Here is a 19,485-nt window from a genome sequence, read left to right on the forward strand (position 1 = left end):
CAAGCTGAAATGTCAGAGTTAGCAGATGCTATTTACATTTTTTCAAGTATAATAAAATTAATGACTTGACCTTTACCTTTGATAATTGCTTTATCTTTGTTCACAAATATATACTCATATACTTGTAATTTTGAACTAGATCATCCTTCTTAATTAATAGACACATTAATGCACACACAAATATTATATATACACATATCCCAATCTTCCAGAGAATGGCTAATATTATGAAGGAATATGCTGCTTCCTTCATGTTTGTTGTTTTTGTTATTTTTCAGGGCTTTTGATTTCCAAAGAAATCATCATCATATCACCCGATGTGGAAAAAATAGCTGTATTGTCAAAGCTCATAGAATTTATAAACTTTGTAGACCACGATAAAGACAATTTGCCCCATGAAAGTTAGAATGTGTTTGTGACTTTCACTAAGTATCACTATCTTACAATACTGTGTGAAATTTATATAATCACTTAATCACAATAAAAAATTTGCTAAAAGAAAAAAGAAAAAAAGAAATAATCATCTCAGGCAAAGCAAGACAGGGCATTTTTGGGGGCCAAAATTAGGATCAAAACTTGTTCATGGAATGAAACCCAAAGCAAGAACTGGCCTTCTTCCTTCCAACAGGCCCTGCTTTGGCATACTGCCCCTCCCCAACCCCAGGAGGGGAGAGAAGAGAACTAGGGTCAAGGAGTGGTGACCAGGTTAGCAACAAGAGCAACAGAAGGAGGAAACAAAGGAGCTGAGAGTAGAAGCTGCTCCTCCAATGCCTGAGCATGTTTCTCAGCTGAAAGAGAATGGCAGGACAACGACTCAAACTGAGCGCCAGGAGGGAGGAAAGGGAAGGGGACAGCTAATGGATGAGGTGGCCCAGCAGGTGTCAGAGGTCATGAGGGCACCACAGTGAACTAATTGGCCACTCTACATATTCACTTTCTGCCACAAGCCTATACAGCTGGGTCCTGAGAAAAAGGCCTGGGATGAGCTGGCTGTACGTATGTATGTATACATTTACTTATTTATTTATTTGTGCACATTTGAGGCCGACACAACTGAAACTGAATTCTATTGCCTTCTCTCCTCCCTCTGGTTAGGGGTTAGGTTTTTGTCAAGAGTAATGTTAAATATGCCACTTCATCATGCATCCATATATGCATTAATTCATCCATACAATAACTCATCATCATCATCACTATCATCTCCAATGTCATCTCAATATGCTGATTGGATGCACTAAGAAATGTGATGATAGACATGTCCCAGATAAAGATGGATTATTGGTACCTTTAGCTTGGAATACAAATACCAGAGTTAGACTTGGACTTTGCAGCCATCTAGATCATCTTTCTTTATGCATACTTAGTGAAATGAGGAAAGCAATTTGCTCATTTCACAGACAAAGTAGAAGAAGAGGGAGAAGAACTTGGGTCTTCTCAATCCCATGTCAGAACTCTGGGCCTGGGTGCTGTCCTTCAGCTCTTCAGCTCAAGGCGAGTGCTCTACCGCTTGAGCCACAGCGCCACTTCCAGTTTTCAAGTGGTTTTATTGGAGATAAGAGTCTCATGGACTTTCCTGCCTGGGCTGGCTTTGAACCGAGATCCTCAGATCTCAGCCTCCTGAGCAACTAGGATTACAGGCGTGAACCACCGGCGCCCGTCCCATGTCAAAAATTTTTGTCATAATATACTTCTATCAGAAACATACTGACTTTGAAGACTTGTGTAAACTGGTGTGGTTAACCAATCAGCCTCTGGGTCAAAGAGCTTGGAAAAGAATGCTGGCTACTTGCTCTGTAACCTTAAAATAGTTTCTTTTCTTTTTTGTCAGTCATGGGGCTTGAACTCTGGGCCTGGACGCTGTCCCTCAGCTCTTCAGCTCAAGGCTAGTGCTCTACCACTTGAGCCACCGCTCCACTTCCAGCTTCTTTTGTTTATGTGGTGCTGAGGAATCAAACTCAGGGCCTCATGCATCAAGGCAAGCATTCTACCTTCCCAACCCTAACATAGTTTCTTAATCTTTCAAAGGATCCCTTATTTCATCTATAAGAAAAACTAGGGTTGGGGCTGGGGGTTTAGCCCAGTGAAAGGGCGCATGCCCTACAGGCGCAAGGCCATGGGTTCGGTCCTCAGCCTTGGGGAAAAAAAAACAAAAAACAAAAAATTAAGGTTAAATGATGTAAATACATGTGAAGTAAGCACATACTTCAGTACATTATTTGCTATTACTATCACTGTCATTCCCCCAAGGAACCTCCTATTCCATGATGAAATCTTACTCTTCCTCAGTCAGTGAATCATGGGGACAGCTCCCTCTCAATTCCCCATAGATACAGCTGTCTATACTTGGAATGACCTAATCTTCCATGAGTCAATCTTCCATGCCAAAAGCTTAAAAGGGGACCAGGCACAGTGGTTAGTGTAATTGAAAGGAAGATGTTCTTTGTCACTACAGGGATTCAAACTTAAGATCAACTTACTCTTTGCAGGAATGGACTGGATGGAGGCTACACTAGATGAAGCCTGGGTCTTAGAATTTTCTATTTCGCTGTTGAGTAGCTTAATAGGGCACATCATTCAGCTCTTCCCAGCAATCTAAAGCAGAATATCACTTGGGTACCCGTGATACACACAGATTCTGGAGCAGATAAAAAGATGAAAGCACAGAGAAATGTAGCCGGAATGTCTATGAATGTTGACTGGTCCTAGTCCATGAGGTGCCCTTACATTATAGACATTTATAGGGTCACAAAGCATTGACTGTGAGTTTCTACCCAGTATTTAATTTTTTGGGGGTCAGTTGTGGGGCCTGAACTCTGGGCCTGGGCACTGTCCCTTAGCTCTTCAGCTCAAGTCTAGTGCTCTACCACTTGAGCCACAGTGCCACTTCCAGCTTTTTCTACTTATGTAGTACTGAGGAATCGAACCCAGGGCCCATGCATGCAAGGCAACCACTCTACCATTGAGCCACCTTCCCAGGCCCCCAATATTTAATTTTGAAGCTCTCATTTGTCACATGTTCTTTATTCATCCATCCATCCATCATTCATTCACTTGTGGTTGAAGTATAATGAACAAAGGATAAAATGATTTTTTTGTTTAGTATCTTTTTTCCATTTTAGTATAGTTAATGTATTTAGTACTATATTGAATTTTCATTTAAATATAGCTAGATTTATTCTTTATGATATTGTGCTTTTTTTTCTGTCTTAACTAAGACACAAGGTCATTCTCCATTTTTTCTTCTAAGAGTTCTAGCTTAGCATACCAAATGAAGCTAAATGTATGTATGAGCAATGTGACAAAGGGATCTAATTTTATTTTTCCCATATTGATAACCAGTTGCTCTAGCACCATTTGTTAAATTGCTTATCTTTCCCCAACACAATCTGTGATGCCAGCTTTGCAATACACCAACTTTTCTTTCACTCTGTTGTGATAACAGAGCTGAGGTTTTAATGTGAGATGTCCTTTAAACAAAATGTTGAGTATATTATTATCAGCAGAAATACAATAGAACAGCTGGCACCAGTGGCTCATGCCTGTAATCCTAGCTACTCAGAAGGCTGAGATCTGAGGATCTTGGTTCAAAGCCAGCCTGGGCAGGAAAGTCCGTGAGATTCTTATCTCCAATAAACCACTAGAAAACCAGAAGTGGTATTGTAGTTCAACAGAGCGTTCCCCTTGAGCTGAAGAGCTCAGGGACAGCACCCAAGCCCAGAGTTCAAGTCCCATGACCGACAAAAACAAACAAACAAAAAGAAATACAATAGATCTCTAGAGCCTATGCATCTAAGTGGTTTTGACTGGATCACCATGTCCAGCATTTATTGGTTGAGATGAGGTTTTGCCTACCTTTGCCTACTTTTGCCTCGGCTGGACTCAAATTGCAATCCTCCCAATCTCTGCCTCCCAAGAAGTTAGGATAAAGATTACATGAGTGAGCCATTAAGCACATGGTTTAATTTCTCTCTGTTTCCTTTCTTTTCTTTTCTTTTCTTTTTTTTTTTTTGGTCAGTTGTGGGGCTTGAACTCTGGGCCTGGGCACTGTCCCTCAGCTCTTTAGTTCAAGGATAGTGCTCTACCACTTGAGCCATAGCGCCGCTTCTGGTTTTCTGGTGGTTTATTGGAGGTAAGAGTCTCACAGACTTTCCTGCCCAGGCTGGTTTTGAACAATGATCCTCAGATTTCAGCTCTGAGTAGCTAGGATTGATTACAGGCATGAGTCACTGGCACCCAGCTTGTTTCTTTTCTTTTCTTTTCTTTCCTTTTCTTTTTTCTTTCTTTCTTTTTTAACAGATTCATAGACTCTTAGAGTTGAATGACATCTTCTCTTACTCAAAACCTTATTTGAGATAATCATCCCTAAAACTGCATGCCTGATAAATTGTCCTCCCAGTATTTATCAGCTATAAGGACAAGTCCAGCTCATTGACAAGCAGTCAAGTACTTTTCCTGCAGGTCTAGTGTGTCGTGTTTTCTCCTTCACATAGACGCTCTGTGTGTATTTGTATTTGCTCTTTTCAAGGTGCTTCTTTCTATTTTCTCTCTCCTTCCTTCGTTCCTTTCTTCCTTTTCTTCTCCCCCCCTTCTTCCTCCTCCTCCTCTTCTTCTGGTTCCTCTTCTTCCTCCTCTTTCTTCTTGGACAGATCTGGGGTTTGAACTCAGGACCTCATGTTCTTGCTTAGCTTTCTTTTCTCAAGGCTGATGTTCTATCAATTGGGCCATACCTCTAATTCTGGCTTCTTGCTGATTAATTTGAGATGAGAGTTTCTTATATTTGCCTAGGCTAGTTTTAAACCACAATCCTCATAATCTCACTCAGCTGCCTGAGTAGCTAGGATTATAGGTATAAACTAGCAGTGTCCAGCTTTAGGCCTTCCCTCCTCCCCCTCCCCCCCCCTCCTTTTTTTTGGTTGATGGTGGGGCTTGAATTCTGGGCCTGGGAGCTGTCCCTAAGCTCTTCAGCTCAAGGCAAGAACTCTACCACTTGAGCCACAGCGCCACTTCCGGTTTTCTGCTAGCCATTTGCAGATAAGAGTCTCATGGACTTTCCTGCCCCAGCTGGCTTTGAACCTCGATCCTCAGATCTCAGGCTCTTGAGTAGCTAGGATTATAGTCATGAGCCACCGGCGCCTGACTTTAGCCTTCCCTTCTGAGACTGTGTCTTTAGTCAAATGAGATAGGTTCCAGAGTTCTTACTATCCTGGCCATTCTCCCAGCAATGCATTCATTCTTGAAAGTGATGCCAAGACTTCAAGGTGTGGTGGGCTAAAAAGTGAGACTCTTCCATCACACAATCTGGACACAGTTACTTGGATCCCTGCAGCCTACAGTCCTGTCTTTTAGTAAGTATAGCACGTTGAGGGCTTATGTTCAGCTTAGGGCTAACTAAGCCTGCTATTCTTTTTTTTCATTTGAAGTGCATTACTAAAATATGTTTGTCTTTTAAAATAGAAAAAAAGCTTGCTTTGGCAGCACATATACTAAAATTGGAAGGACACATGGCCCCTGAGCAAGGATGACATGCAAATTCATGAAGCATTCCATATTTTTTCACAATAGCTTAATAACTATGTACACATGACCATATAAAATGGTGCTAATCGAAATGAACTCCAAGATATAGAAACAAGAGGTCATTTTTTTGTTTTTGACCTTGTCATCAATGTTCTACTGTATCAAGTTCTTCATCTTTTTAAAAAATTTAATTAATTATTTATTTATTTTCTTTTTTTTCCCTTTCGTTTATCCCTGGTAGTCACAAGATACCCTGTATCTTGTATATACGCTAATCTGATTTAGGGAAAGGAAGAGGAATAACAAAATGGTGAAACAAGAACAAAGGATGACCCAATGCAAAAGTGATACTCACAAGACACTGTGTTGGAAATGAACTTTACAACTTGGGGGGCAGGGAGGGGCTGGGAGGAGGGATAGTGGGAGAAAAATGAAGGAGTGGCTAATAATGTTTCACAAGAAATGTACTCATTACCTTACTTATGTAACTGTAACCCCTCTGTACAGCACCTTTACAACAAAATAAAATGAAATTAAAAAAAATAAAAAAAAATAGAAAAAAAAAGAAACATCCTACAGGCTGCAATTTATATGAACTGTATTCTACTTCCTAATCCACCTAATCCCTCCATCTTAGTGGAGGGAGTGCTAGACTTAGGGAATGTAAAATAATTTCTTATGCATTGTTTAACCATGCAGGACAGAAGTCATGGTGGTATCTTCTTTTTTCCCTTTTTTAAAATTTCCATTCCGGGGCTGGGTAGGTGGCTCAGTGGTAGAGCGCTTGCCTTGCATGCCTGAGGCCCTGGGTTCAATTCCCCAGCACCACATAAACAAAAAGACAAAAGCCGGAAGTGGCGCTGTGGCTCAAGTGGTAGAGCGCTAGCCTTGAGCTGAAGAGCTGAGGGACAGCGCCCAGGCCCAGAGTTCAGGCCCCACGACCGGACCCCCCCAAAAAAAACAATTTCCATTCCTCTACCCTTTTCTGCAGCTCTTTGAAGCTGTATAAGTCAGGATGAGGTTGGGAAAGTAACCAGAACAGAAATCAACTCTGTTACGAAGACAAACAGGGGAGCAGCTGGAGCTTGAAGGGCCACTAGCAGGAGATTAGGAAGCATCTGTCTGGTCAGGAGTAGGCGAGGGTATTAGAACTGGTGTTTGAAGACGGAATGAAATACTGTGTTCCAATTGCCAAACACTGGTGTTTGGAACTTTCACTACCGAACTAAAACTCATTTCCCTAAGTGAAACCAAAAATTTCTTTCCTTCTTTTTTTTTTTTTTTTTTAAAGCTTTAATTGATGATGGAAGATCTTTTGGAAGGAGTCAGAATGATCTCAGCGCAGCTTGGCTTCACATCCCTGAATTTATGGGTTTGCCATTAACTCTTCCATAGAACTAGCACCAATCAATTTCAGCTTATCTTTGAGTCTGAAATTCTAGCCTCCCTTCTCTTCCTTGTCCTTGCCCTTCTCACAGATCTATACTTGCAAATCAATAAACATTCCTCCAACCCATGCTCCTCATTTTCACCAAATACAACTTTGCCTGTGCAGGATGTACAAAGACAGTGCTGTGTGTAGGAGTGTTGTGTGTATTTTGCACACATGTATGTGGTACATGCTGTAGTCTGGAACCACTTTTCAAAACACATGGTGTTGTACACTGATTCCATAAGCAGCAACAAAGCCAGACAGGGCCAGCTTTGGGTACAGGAGGAGCCTGTTTTTTCTGTTCTGGGATCTGACTGTGGCCATCTTTCCTGAAGTATGGGACACAGTTCCTATCAAGCCTGTCGAACCCATTCTTTGGCCTTAGTGAAGCAGTGTAGGTTGGCAGGAATACCCACTAACTGAGTTCCAAAACAGGGTTCCATACTTAAGTTTGCCCCCTTGGCCAGTAGTCTCCCAGCATCTATTCTAGGGATGCTTTCTTAGGTCAAAAGGGAAAGCATTGTTGCTGCTCTGTGGCCGGGCAAACAAGCTGCTAGCTTTGAAGTTGCAGGGGGAATTTGCTCAGACTGGAGTTGGCAGTCTAGGGAGAGATCTGCAAGCCTTCTCTCCTCCCTCCCCCCCAAACCCAGCTTCTCCGTGTTTATTAACTCCGCCCTGCCAGCCCAGGCCTGGTGCTTTTGATGTCTCTGGAGAAGCTGGGGGCCGGGGAGTGCTTCAAAGGACATCTTCCAATTCCTGCTGAGCCTGAAGTCCCAATAGTAGCAAGAGGCAGGCCAAGCCCAAGTCCAGTGGGCTGATGACAGGACTACTGTGGAAGGAAGCTTGCCCTTTTCCTATGGAGGGGTTGAAACAGTGTGGCCTGGGGCAAGTAGTGGGGCACATTCTGCAGGATTGCTTTCTCTTTCTGGGGGCATCAGGTAAGAATGAGAGTCAAGGAAAGATCTGAAGGAAGGCAGCACTAGGGCCTGCTGGGGACACAGAGTAGCATAACTGCTCTGCCTTGAGGTTCTCTTTTGTCATCTTTTATCAGTAGGTTCCTTGACTCCAGTACCACAGCATCCCTTTTCTCTTCTACCACCAAAGCAGCATGGACGGGCTATTTGACATTTCCTAGGGACAGCTCTACTGTATTGTTGACCCAGAAACTTTAGGTATTGCACTGGGGAGGGATCATGGGGAGGAAGTGTCTGGGGTGGGAGTGGGGAGAAACAGCTAGTTTCTGGCTGAGACAATACTTCTGTGTCTGTTCTCTGGGCTTGCCCTAAGATTTCCCCATGTACCAGTGCACATGTTTACTGCCTTTCAGGTCTGGGCATTGAGAATGGGGCAAGAAGTACTGCATTGTTATCAACCAGTTCAGTGTTCCACACAATATTTGGCCATGAGTAGCTCCACCCTTCTTTCTCTCTCACTCTCTCTCCTTACTTTCTAATTCCTCCATCTGCCCCCCAATCTACTGGGCTTATTGCTACTGGATCCACAGTCCCATGCAGCCCTGCTCTTCAGGCTGCCTCTGTCTGCCTACTTCCTTTACCCAGACACATTGCAATGGAGAAAGAAGTTGTTTGCGATAAGGCCTTGAAATCTGGAGTTATAAATCCTCAGGACAGCTGCCCTATCTGTGCTAATGCTTGTGGTGCCGAAAGGAGGCTCACCCCGTTGTGACCCATCCCCTCTTACTTGCTGGAGCTCCCTGCTCCTCCTCTGCAAACACAGGACAATGGCCAACCTGTCTCAACAGGTGTTAGCTGGGCCACACTTTCCTATCGGTGATGGGGAGGTCACTCTCAGCCCACCCATTCTGAGCATTCCTGTGATTATAAAGATGCATCTTTGAATGTGACCCTTGTCTACCATGACTTCAGTGACAGGAGGGTGAGCCCATCTCCATAGATTTAGGAGTCCTCACTTTAGCTATTGAGTCCACCTACAAGTGAGCGGAAGCACCTGCACTATCTAGAGGGCTCTGGTGCCACCTCTATTTCAGACATGGCCCTTGTACAATGGGCACTGTGCAATGTCCCCTCAGTGAGCTGATTCTGTAATAGCCTTCCTAAGTTATGAGCCCCTTGAGGAAAGAGACTTATTTTTATTCTTTATTTCCTTCCTTCTTTTCGTCTTTCCTTCTTCCTTTCATCCTCTTTCCTTCCCTTTCTTTCCTTCCTTCTTTCCCTTTCCTTCTGTTTCCTTCCTTCCTTCCTTCTTCCCTTCCACCTTCCCTCCCTCCCTCCCCCTTCCCTCCCCCCCCTCTCTCTTTCTTTCTTTCTTTCTTTCTTCCTTTCTTTCTTGATAGTCTTGGGGCTTAAACTAGGCACTTAACAGTGCCTAGGCACTTTCTGAGCTTTTGTGCTCAAGGCTAGCACACTATAACTTGAGCCACAGCTCCATTTCCAGCTTTTTGGTGGTTAATTGACGAGTCTCATAGCCTTCTCTGCCTAGGCTGGCTTTGAACTGAGATATTCAATCTTAGGTTCCTGAGTAGCTAGGAGCCACCAGCTCCCAGCCTGTTTTATTTATTTTATGTTAATTTATTATTTTATTTTGTCTTTATGTTTTCTTTAATTCTATTTATTTTATTTTATATTTTGAGACAGAGTCTCACTCTGTAGCTCAGCTCAGCTCAGCCCTTTAAATGCTGGTATTATAGATGTGCACCACCATATCTGGCCTGTATTTTGCCTTCTGGTGCTGGAGATGTGGCCAAACCCAGGATTTTTTTTTTTTTTTTGCCAGTCCTGGAGCCTGAAACTCAGGCCTGGGTACTGTCCCTGAGCCTCTCTGTGCTCAAGTCATACTACCAATTCCAGCTTTTTCTGTTTACATGGTACTGAGGAATTAAACCCAGGGCTTCATGCATGCTAGACAAGCACTAAGCCACATCCCTAGTCCCCAAACCCAGGATCTTCTGCATGCTAAGCAAGTGCTTTACTAGCCCAAGACTACTTTTTATTTATCATTGAATCTATCAGTGGACTACACAGAATACAATGATTTGTTATGACAGACTAAATGTTGTCATCTTATTTCCAGCAAGTATTTATTGGAGGAAGGGGGTCATAGCTATAGTGTCTTCACTAAGTAGTAGAGGCACAAAGAATAAGGGGACACAAAGCCTCCTTTTAGGGGCTTACGTGAGTCAAGGAGACCCAGCAAAGCTTCACCTGCCTGAGGCCAGAGGAGGGAGATGGTGTTGGGGAATCTCAGGAAATATGCCTGGGGAATCACAAGCCTGGAGTCTTGACAGGAGGTTTGCCCAGAGTGGACTTAGAGATTACTAGATGTCCCAGACATGAATAGATGCTCACTCACCCTTGACCTCAGAATAGTCCAGACTAGAGCTGCTAACTCACCAGCCTCTTAGTAAGGCTAATGATTGCCTGGGATTTCAGTATCCTCTAAAAATGTGGGTAAGTCATGTCTACTGTCTTTACTGTAGAAGAAGTGAAACCTTTCTTACTGAGTCTATTGCCCCAGCATTTGCTGTTTGTACATGGCTTTGAGGCCAGGGCTACCCCTGCCTGAGGAGCAAGGAAGGAGCTCAGTTTAGCCCAACCCATGTGTTATTAGGTGCTTCATAGGAGCCAAGTGTTGCTTTGGCTACTAGGAGCAGAGAATAATAGCATGGAGGTGTGCCTTTGAGAGAAAGGAGAGCAAGCTGATCTCTTGGGGACCCAAGGGCAGCCCAGGTGCAGGTGATGAAGATGCTGTTCCTGTATAGTACTGTATTGTGAGGCCTATCACTGTGGGTAAAGGGGATGAGAGCCTGATCTCACATAGGGACAGTGCCCCTGCTGGGCAGTATCTTACAGCTCTGCATGGCTCCTTCCAGCCAGTGCTACAGGAAGTTCTCTACTGAAATACCCCTTGGGGTGAAGAAGAAGGAAGGTATGCTTCTCAAGGGGCCTGAGGTTATAAAACACTAGAAAAAAACAACCACCTCAAAATTACTTTGAAGGCTGATGTTTTATCTTACAGTTCTTAAAGTTTGTTTTCTCTCATCATTGATTAGCTCATCTTTATATCTTAAAATGCAGTTAAAATTACTTAGCTCCCAAGCCAGGCACTGGTGGCTCATGCCGGTAATCCTATCTACTCAGGCAGCTGAGATATGAGAGGGTCACAGTTTGAAGCCAGCCTGGGTAGAAAAGTTTGTACGACTCTTTTCTCCAATTAACCACTAAAAAGCTAGAAGAAGAGCTGTGGCCCAAGTGGTAGAACTCTAGCCTTGAGCCAAAATACTAAGAGACAGTTCCCAAACCCCAAGTTCAAGCTCTAGGACTTACACACATGTGCATGTATGTGCACACATGCGCATGCACACACACTCACACGCTTACTTAGTCCTGGGGGATAAAAACTACTCAGGAAGATTAGCTGCTGCACCCCTTGGTTCACCAAATTCTATTCCAGCCTGCCTTTTAGGTCATAGGGCCCAAATATATATACTATGTTCAGAGATGCTGCCTCAGTTGCATGGCTCATGCAAACCACTCTCATGAATCAGTTTTAAGTCTCCTAGGCCACACATTTCTCCTCCAATTTGATAACCGCAGGATTGTGCTTCCATGGTCATGGTCTCTCTAGCAGACTCTATCCCCCAAATATCTAAGGCAGTGGCTCTAGCCCTTTTTGCAAGGGAGGTATGGTGGTGTGTACCTATAGCTCCAATTACTTGGAAGGCTGAGGCAGGAAAATTGCTTGAGACCAGGAGATCAAGCTAGCTTGGACAATTATAGCAATATCACCTCAATAAATAAATACATGAATGGATGAATAAACCAAACAAAGGAGCATAGGAAGGGCAACAGCTAGCATAGGGTCTTGAGGAAAGCTGACAACAACTAACAACTCCCGTAGATACTTAATGGACTAATTATCTAAAAGGTCCTAGGCTAGGGATTGTTCGTTTATCTACCTTGGTGGGCTTTAGCATAATGCCTCACTTTGCTTTTCCTGACTGGACTGCTTTATCAGTACAAGGAAGCTAGGAATCCAAACTGCCTGCTTATCAGATGACTGAGAAGTTAGGTGATCCAAAGTCCAGGGTAGGTTTGTTATAGATTTGTTATATCAGCAGTTCAGATTTTGAAAGAAGTATGACCTCTCTTCATTTATTCATGTATGTGCTTCTTCACTCAGCAAATCTTCATTGAGAACCTACTATTCAGCAGACACTGTCCCTGGTCCTGGAGATAAAGGAGTGAACAAGAATGGAAACGGTCCAAACCCCCTTCAAATTTGCAAGACCGGGACAGAATTAAGCCAATGATCGGTAGAGAAGTGAATAAACCAAGCTTGTATGTATGTAGCCCATTGGACTTTCTCCTGCTAACTGCTTCCATTCAGGTGTCCTGCACACAACCTAAATAAATGGGTCCCAGACTGAGTCAGGGTCATGCTGGTTATAATTTCTCACCTGAAGGTTAAAAAAAAAGTCAAACTTAAAATGGCATTTCCCTGCAAGTCTCCTTACTGCCACCAGAGACATTCATCAAACGGTGTGGAAATTGGTTGTGATATTTCATCCACATTAAAGGTGTGACATTAAGTGGCACAATGTTCCCATGTTTCAGATACAAAACTGGAGTCTTGAGAGAGGTGAGGCAGCTTGTTAAAGCTCAGCTTGGAACTGGAATGGAGTTTAAACAGGAGGTGGGAGAAATGGGGTTCAGGTTATGACTCTTTGTTTGTTTTGTTTTATGCCAGTATTAGGGCTTGGATTCAGAACCTGGATCCTATCCCTTAGCTTTTTTGCTCAAGGCTGACACTCTACCACTTGAGCCATAGCTCAAGTTTTTTGGTGATTAATTGGAGATAAGAGTCTCATAGACTTTCCTGCTTGGCTAGCTTTGAACCTCAATCCTCAGATCTCAGTCTCCTAAGTAGCTGGGATTACAGGTGTAAACTACTGGCGCCCCACTCAGGGTGAGACTCTTGATCTTAGTGAACAGTGCTGAGCTACAGGCTGCCAAGAATTTGCCAGATAGACCTCCTATGGTTCTTGAGACTACAGCTATTGCTCCTTATCTCTCCTCCCCATGGCCTGGACAGATTAGGTGGCTCTAGGTAGTGAAACCTCTGGATTCTATGATTCAATGAAAGAACTGCAGAGCGGGTAGAACAATGGAAACCGCCAGCTTTGGAACATATCCAAACAATCCACACCCCTGTCCCCTCCTCCAGTCAAAAAATTGATCATCAGTGAATCTGAAACCACTGGCTGGGTTATTCCTAAGAAACTTGCCATAGCTTATGGCAACTGCCTGCCACTGCTCACCATCCTTTCACCTTTGGGAATATCTTTGTTGTTGAAGCTTGTACTTCCAGAAAGGACAGTTCAATTTGATTTGGAATAAGTTTGATCATATAGCTAATCATATTTTGGGTCACCTTCTGATGACATTAAGGCCTCCAGGAGAGTCAATGAAAAAGTCTGTGAGGTCTGCTAATTCCATTGAGAGGAAGGAATGTGTTTATTCTTCCAAGGGGCAAAGATCCCCCACTCAAAGTGACGCTGCCACATTGTGTAACCAGGAACACAGGTTGTTGCAGATGTAAACAAGAGGCCAGGGCAGACCTACATACGGAGAGACAGGGTCCCTTTTTCCCAGAGGTGTTTCTTATGAATGGTTGTGCCCAGTGAAGCAATTTCCTGCCTTGTAAACTTCTGCCCACCAAACCACATCTCCTATCTATCACTGCCTGGCTCTGGGTCATAAAACAATCTCCCCCCACCTTCCCCAGCCCCAAACCAATCAGAGCCCAATCAGGAGTCCTTGAGTCACAGGAAAATTACCCTCCACCTGCAGACGTAATGACACTTTGCAATCTAGTGGCTTTGCAGTTTGTGAACATAAACATCACATGTCTCATGCCATACTCTACCTCGTGTGAGCTATGGGGCCCCCAGATTTGGTTCTCTGACCCTGCTTCATTCCACAGAGGCAACAGATGGCTAGTGACCCCTGAGCTTGACCTGACGACCCTGCAGGCTAGAGAAGACATGATTTACAGATGCTAAGCAAAAGTTTAGGCAAGGGTCCTCCTAGGTGTTCAGAGCTATTGGAAGAATCAATGAGGACACACAAAAAATTGAGATTGAAACAGGTTTATTATTATTATTATGCAGTCATAAGGCTTGAACTCAGGACCTGGGCACTGTCTCTGAGTACTTTTGCTCAAGGCAAGCTGTCTACCATTGTGAGACAATGTGCCGCTTCCGGTTTTCTGGTAGTTAACTGGAGATAAGAGTCTCACGCACTTTTCTGCTTGGACTGGTTTTGAACTGCAATCCTCAGATTTCAGCTCCCTGAGTAGCTAGGATTACAGGCATGAGCTACCAGAACCCACATTCCAGGAATATTTTGATTGAAACATTTGTGGTCTTTTGACCTAGACAATCTCTTCCACCTTCTCATCTGCCTAGTGAATGCTTCATTCTTCATGGTACAACTCAGGTAGCTACCAAGGAAACTTCTCTGATTTCCCACCCAAGCAAGATTCTAATGCCGACACGCTGTACTGGGATCATTTGTTAATGTGTCTGTTAGAAGCGCCCTTCAACCCCAACCCCCACCATAGCACCCAGCTCAAAGTCACTACACTAGTTTGTTGAATAGATATATGATTAAGCACCTAAAACAGTCTCTGTACCACACTTAGGTAATTTGCATATTGCAAACAAATACGGAGAATATCCTGCAGTCAAAGGAATACTAGGTTAGGCTGATCAAACAAGGTGTAATGTAGGACCTGTTATGAAGAAGTTTAAGTCTAATCTGGTCATATTTCTGCAAGTGGCAGGAATATTTGAAGACAGGGTATAGGGATTTGACCCATGGATAAATGAAAGGGCTCTTTTCTCTGATGTTCAGAAGCTGAAATAGATTTGAGAAGAGGCCTACTGGGGCTTGAACTCAGGACCTCGTGTGCATGCTAAGCTTTTATACACAATGCTGGCTGGTAGAGTTAGCATTTGAGCCACACATCCACTTTTGGCTTTTTGCTGGAATTTGGAAATAAGAGTCTCTCAGACTTTTTCCACTTGGAATGGCTTTGAACTCAGTCTCCTGAGAAGCTAGGATTACAGTGAGCCACTGGCACCCAGCAATCCTTTGAACTTTTACTTTCAGAATATACTAAACAAGCCACTGTTCTAACTTTGCCATAATGACATTAGTCATAACCAACCAGGATGACTGTTTTTCTTTCTTCTCTCCTCATCCCATCTGTGAAACTATCCCCATCTATTTCTGGCTTGTTCCTTTGAATCTTGGAAGGTCTCAGAGAATGGTAGTGACTAGCTATTTATTTAGGTCATATTCAATTATAAAACCCCCAAACACCGTAATATGCATACATACACAAATTCAAACACAGTTTCTGAGGGCCGTGTGCATCAGAGGCTGGACCAAGTAGTACACAAAATAACCCATCCCCATATTCATAGAACTCACATTCTCAGTGATGTAGGGATGGGGCCTCCTATGCTAGTTCATGTTGTGTGTTCTTAGCATCCAGGTCTGCTAGTACTTTTTTACATACCCAAGGGTTTTAGGCACCTTATATTTTGTTTAGTTTCTAGCCAATCCCATTTTCGGAGGGGTGAAAATGTCCAGAAGTTGAACCAGATTAAAATGACTCCCTAGCCTGAGATCATTTATTTATTTATTTATTTTGGAGGGGATGGGGAGTGATGCTGGGGATGAAACTAAGGCCTTGCACATGTCAGGCTAGTGTGCTACCTCTACTCCCCAGTGTAGGCTTGAGTTCTATATAGCAGTGGTAAATACTTACTAAATGAATGAGTAGATGCATGGTTAACCCTAACTACAGTTACTGCCTGTTGCTTTTGTCTTCATGACACAAACATGAGCAACATATCTAAGTTTCTTCTCTACTTACTGGTTCAAACTACCCCCAAAACATGGCTCCTGCTTTTTTATAAAGCATCTTTCTTGTTACCATCATGCCCTATAGCTAAGATAACCTATATTATTTTTTTTAAGATGAACTATAGTGGAAAAAGTTTCAGACTTTCTGGGTTTGAATTTCTTGAGTTTGTGATTAAAATATCTGTATTAGTACAAATAATGACCCCAAAGATATCAGGTCCTGATCCCTGAATCCCAATCATTTTTATCTTAAAATGAAGAGGATCTTTGCAGATGTGATTTTTTTTTTTTTGGGTCCGGTTGTGGGGCCTGAACTCTGGGCCTGGGCGCTGTCCCTTAGCTCTTCAGCTCAAGGCTAGCGCTCTACCACTTGAGTCATAGCGCCACTTCTGGCTTTTTTCTTTTTCCTTATGTGGTGCTGAGGAATTGAACCCAGGGCCTTAGGCATGCAAGGCAAGCGCTCTACCACTGAGCCACCTTCCCAGCCCAGCAGATGTGATTTTAAAAGATTATCCCAAGTAATCCAGGTGGACGGACTCTAAATACATTCATATAAGGATATATGTGAAAGAGATTTGATGCAGAAGAGAAGGCAATGTGACCATGGAGGCAGATATTAGAATGATATGGCCATAAACCAAGGAATGCTGGCAACCACTAGACACTGGAAGAGACAGAAAAAGATTCCCTTAGTCTTTGGAGGCAATGGAACTCTGCTAACATTCTGATTTGGACTTACTGACTTTAATTTTGGACTTTCTGTCTCCAGAACTGTGAGAGCTGTGAGTAGTGACACATGCCTATAATCCCAGCACTTCTATTACAAGTTAATTAGACTGTGTCTCAAAACATCGAAGGAAGGAAGGAAGAAAGGAAGAAAGGAAGGAAGGAGGGAAGGAAGGAGGGAAGGAAGGGAGAGAAAGAAATAAAGAACAGGAAAGGAAAAGAAAGAAGAAAAGAGGAAAGAAAGAATTGTGAGGGAATACATTTCAGTGTTTTTTGGTCATTTGTCACAGCAGGTAGAAGAAAGTAGTTGAATCTCTTAGAGGAGAAGCAACAGGTGTATAAGTCTTCATCCTCAGTGTAGACAATTCTGAAATACTAGCAGAACTCTTCTTAGTTAGATGCCCATGCAACCTTACTTACAAAGCAAGGGTAAAGTGGTCCCCATGCAAAAAGACCCCATATCTTCTCCTCCCTTCCCTCTCATCTTTCTCTTCCTTGGTTCTGCTTTCTAGTATGTATTAACACTTGTCATATTTGTTTATTGAGTACATGTTTAGTGTATTGTTTGTATAGCTATTGTTGGCTTCCTCCAAGTCTAACTGTAAACTCTAGGGAGAAGGGATCTAGAGGCTTTTGTTGTAACAACAACAACAGTCATTGTTGTTTTTAAACAACAGAATGGTTCTCTCCCTATTCCTAAGAGTATGTAGAGTAAGCAACAATGAATGTTTGAGTGAATGGATGTCATATTACTGCAAAATTGACATCACATTGGATGTGGTCATAGCATGACATATACTGGGCATTACTGAGTGTATTACCAAGATGCTTCCTAAGATGCCACTTTAAGAAACTAAGTTACACCATGTTGGACAGCTATCTGTAAGAGAATAGAGAATTCAAAGCTAGCTGGAAAAAGCTTAAGGAGACCCTATCTTTTTTTGTCAGCTTTTTTTTGGGGGGGGACTTAAACTCAGGGCCTGGGTACTGTCATTCCTGAGTTTCTTTTTGCTCAAGGCTAGCACTCTACCGCTTGAGCCACAGCACCACTTCCAGCTTTTTCTGTTTATGTGGTACTGAGGAATCGAATCCAGGGGTTCATGCATGCTAGGCAAGCACTCTACCATTAAGCCACCTTCCCAGCCCAGGAGACCCTATCTTAAAAACAAAATGCAGCTGAGTGCCAGTGACTCATGCTAGGCACCAAGGAGGCTTATCCTACCTACCAAGGAGGCTGAGATCTGAGGATCGCGGTTCAAAACCAGCTCGGGCAGGAAAGTCTGTGAGACTCTTAATCTCCAATAAACCACCAGAAAACTGGAAGTAGTGTTGTGGCTCAAGTGGTAGAGTGCTACCCTTGAGCTGAGGAGCTGAGGGACAGTGCCTAGGCCCAGAGTTCAAGCCCCATTACTGACAACAATAACAACAACAACAACAACAAACCCCAAAATACAGAACAAAAGGATTGGGGGGGTTCTCAAGTGATGTGCTTACCTAACATATGCAAGGCCCTGGATTCAAAACCCAATACTAGTGTTTTTTGCTTATTAATTGGAGATAAGAATCTCATGAGGGGCTGGGAAGTTGGCTCAGTGGTAGAGCACTTGCCTTGCATGCCTGAGGCCCTGGGTTCGATTCCTCAGCACCACATAAGCAAAAAGAAAAAAAAAGCCGGAAGTGGCGCTGTGGCTCAAGTGGTAGAGCGCTAGCCTTGAGCTGAAGAGCTGAGGGACAGTGCTCAGGCCCAGAGTTCAGGCCCCACAACCGGACCAAAAAAAAAAAAAAGAATCTCATGAGCTTTCCTGCCTGGTCTGAGCCACAATCCTTAGATTTCAGCCTCCTAAGGTGCTATGATTAAAGGTGTGAGCCACTGGCGCCCAACTGTCCCTTAGTTTTAACACTCAAGTCTAGAATACTACCACTTGAGCCACAGTTCCACTTCTTGCTTCTTTTCTTTTTTCTTTCCTTCCTTTCTTTTTTCTTCCTCTTTCCATTCCATTCTTTCCTTCCTTCCTTCCTCCCTCCCTCCCTCTCTCTCCTTCCTTTCTTTCTTTCTTTCTTTTTTATTTTTCTTTCTTCTTTCTTTCTTTCTTTCTTTTTCTTTATTCTTTCTTTCCTTCCTTTCTTTCTTTCTTTCTTTCTTTCTTTCTTTCTTTCTTTCTTTCTTTCTTTCTTTCTTTCTTTCTTTCTTTCCCTTCCCTTCCTTTCCTTCCTTTCCTCTCCCTCCCTCATCTTTCTCCTTTCCTTCCTTCCTTCCTTCCTTCCTTCCTTCCTTCCTTCCTTCCTTCCTTCCTTCCTTCCTTCCTCCCTTCCCTCCTTCCCTCTCTCCCTCCCCTCCCTCCCCTCCCTCCCCTCTCTCCCTCCCTCCTCTCTCCCTCCCTTCCTTCCTTCCTCTCCTTTACTCTCCCCCCCTCTCCCCTTTTTTTTTTCCGGTCAGTCATGGGACTTGAACTCTGGGCTTGGGCACTATCCCTGTGCTATTCAGCTCAAGGCGAGCTCTACCGCTTAAGCCACAGTGCCACCTTTCGGTTTTCTAGTGGTTTGTTGGAAATAAGAGTCTCATGGGCTTTCCTGCCCAGGCTGGCTTTGAACCTGGACCCTCAGATCTCAGCCTCCTGAGTAACTAGGATTACAGGTGTGAGCCACCGATGCCCAGCTATCTTTCTTTTCTTTCTTTCTTGATTAATTGGAGACAAGTCTCATGAACTTGTCCTGTCCTGGCTGACTTTAAACCTCAGTTCTCAGATCTCAGCTTTCTAAGCAGCTAGGATTACAAGCCTGAGCCATCAGTGACCAGATTTCTAATTAATTTGGAATAATTTCATATGTCAGTCTCATAAGGATATTAAGACAGTAGGGCACACAGAAATGGAGGGAAAAGGGTTAAACAAATAC

General features: G+C 43.4%; 1 pseudogene; it reads left to right on the top strand.

Moving 5' to 3' along the window:
- The first annotated feature begins 5,463 nt into the window (after nucleotides 1-5,463).
- On the top strand, nucleotides 5,464-5,553 carry LOC138831244 (U6 spliceosomal RNA; annotated as a pseudogene).
- Nucleotides 5,554-19,485: the final 13,932 nt, after the last annotated feature.

This window comes from Dipodomys merriami, unplaced genomic scaffold, assembly GCF_024711535.1.
Source record: "Dipodomys merriami isolate MVZ:Mamm:240054 unplaced genomic scaffold, mDipMer1.0.p SCAF_19, whole genome shotgun sequence".
Classification (NCBI taxonomy): Eukaryota; Metazoa; Chordata; class Mammalia; order Rodentia; family Heteromyidae; genus Dipodomys; species Dipodomys merriami.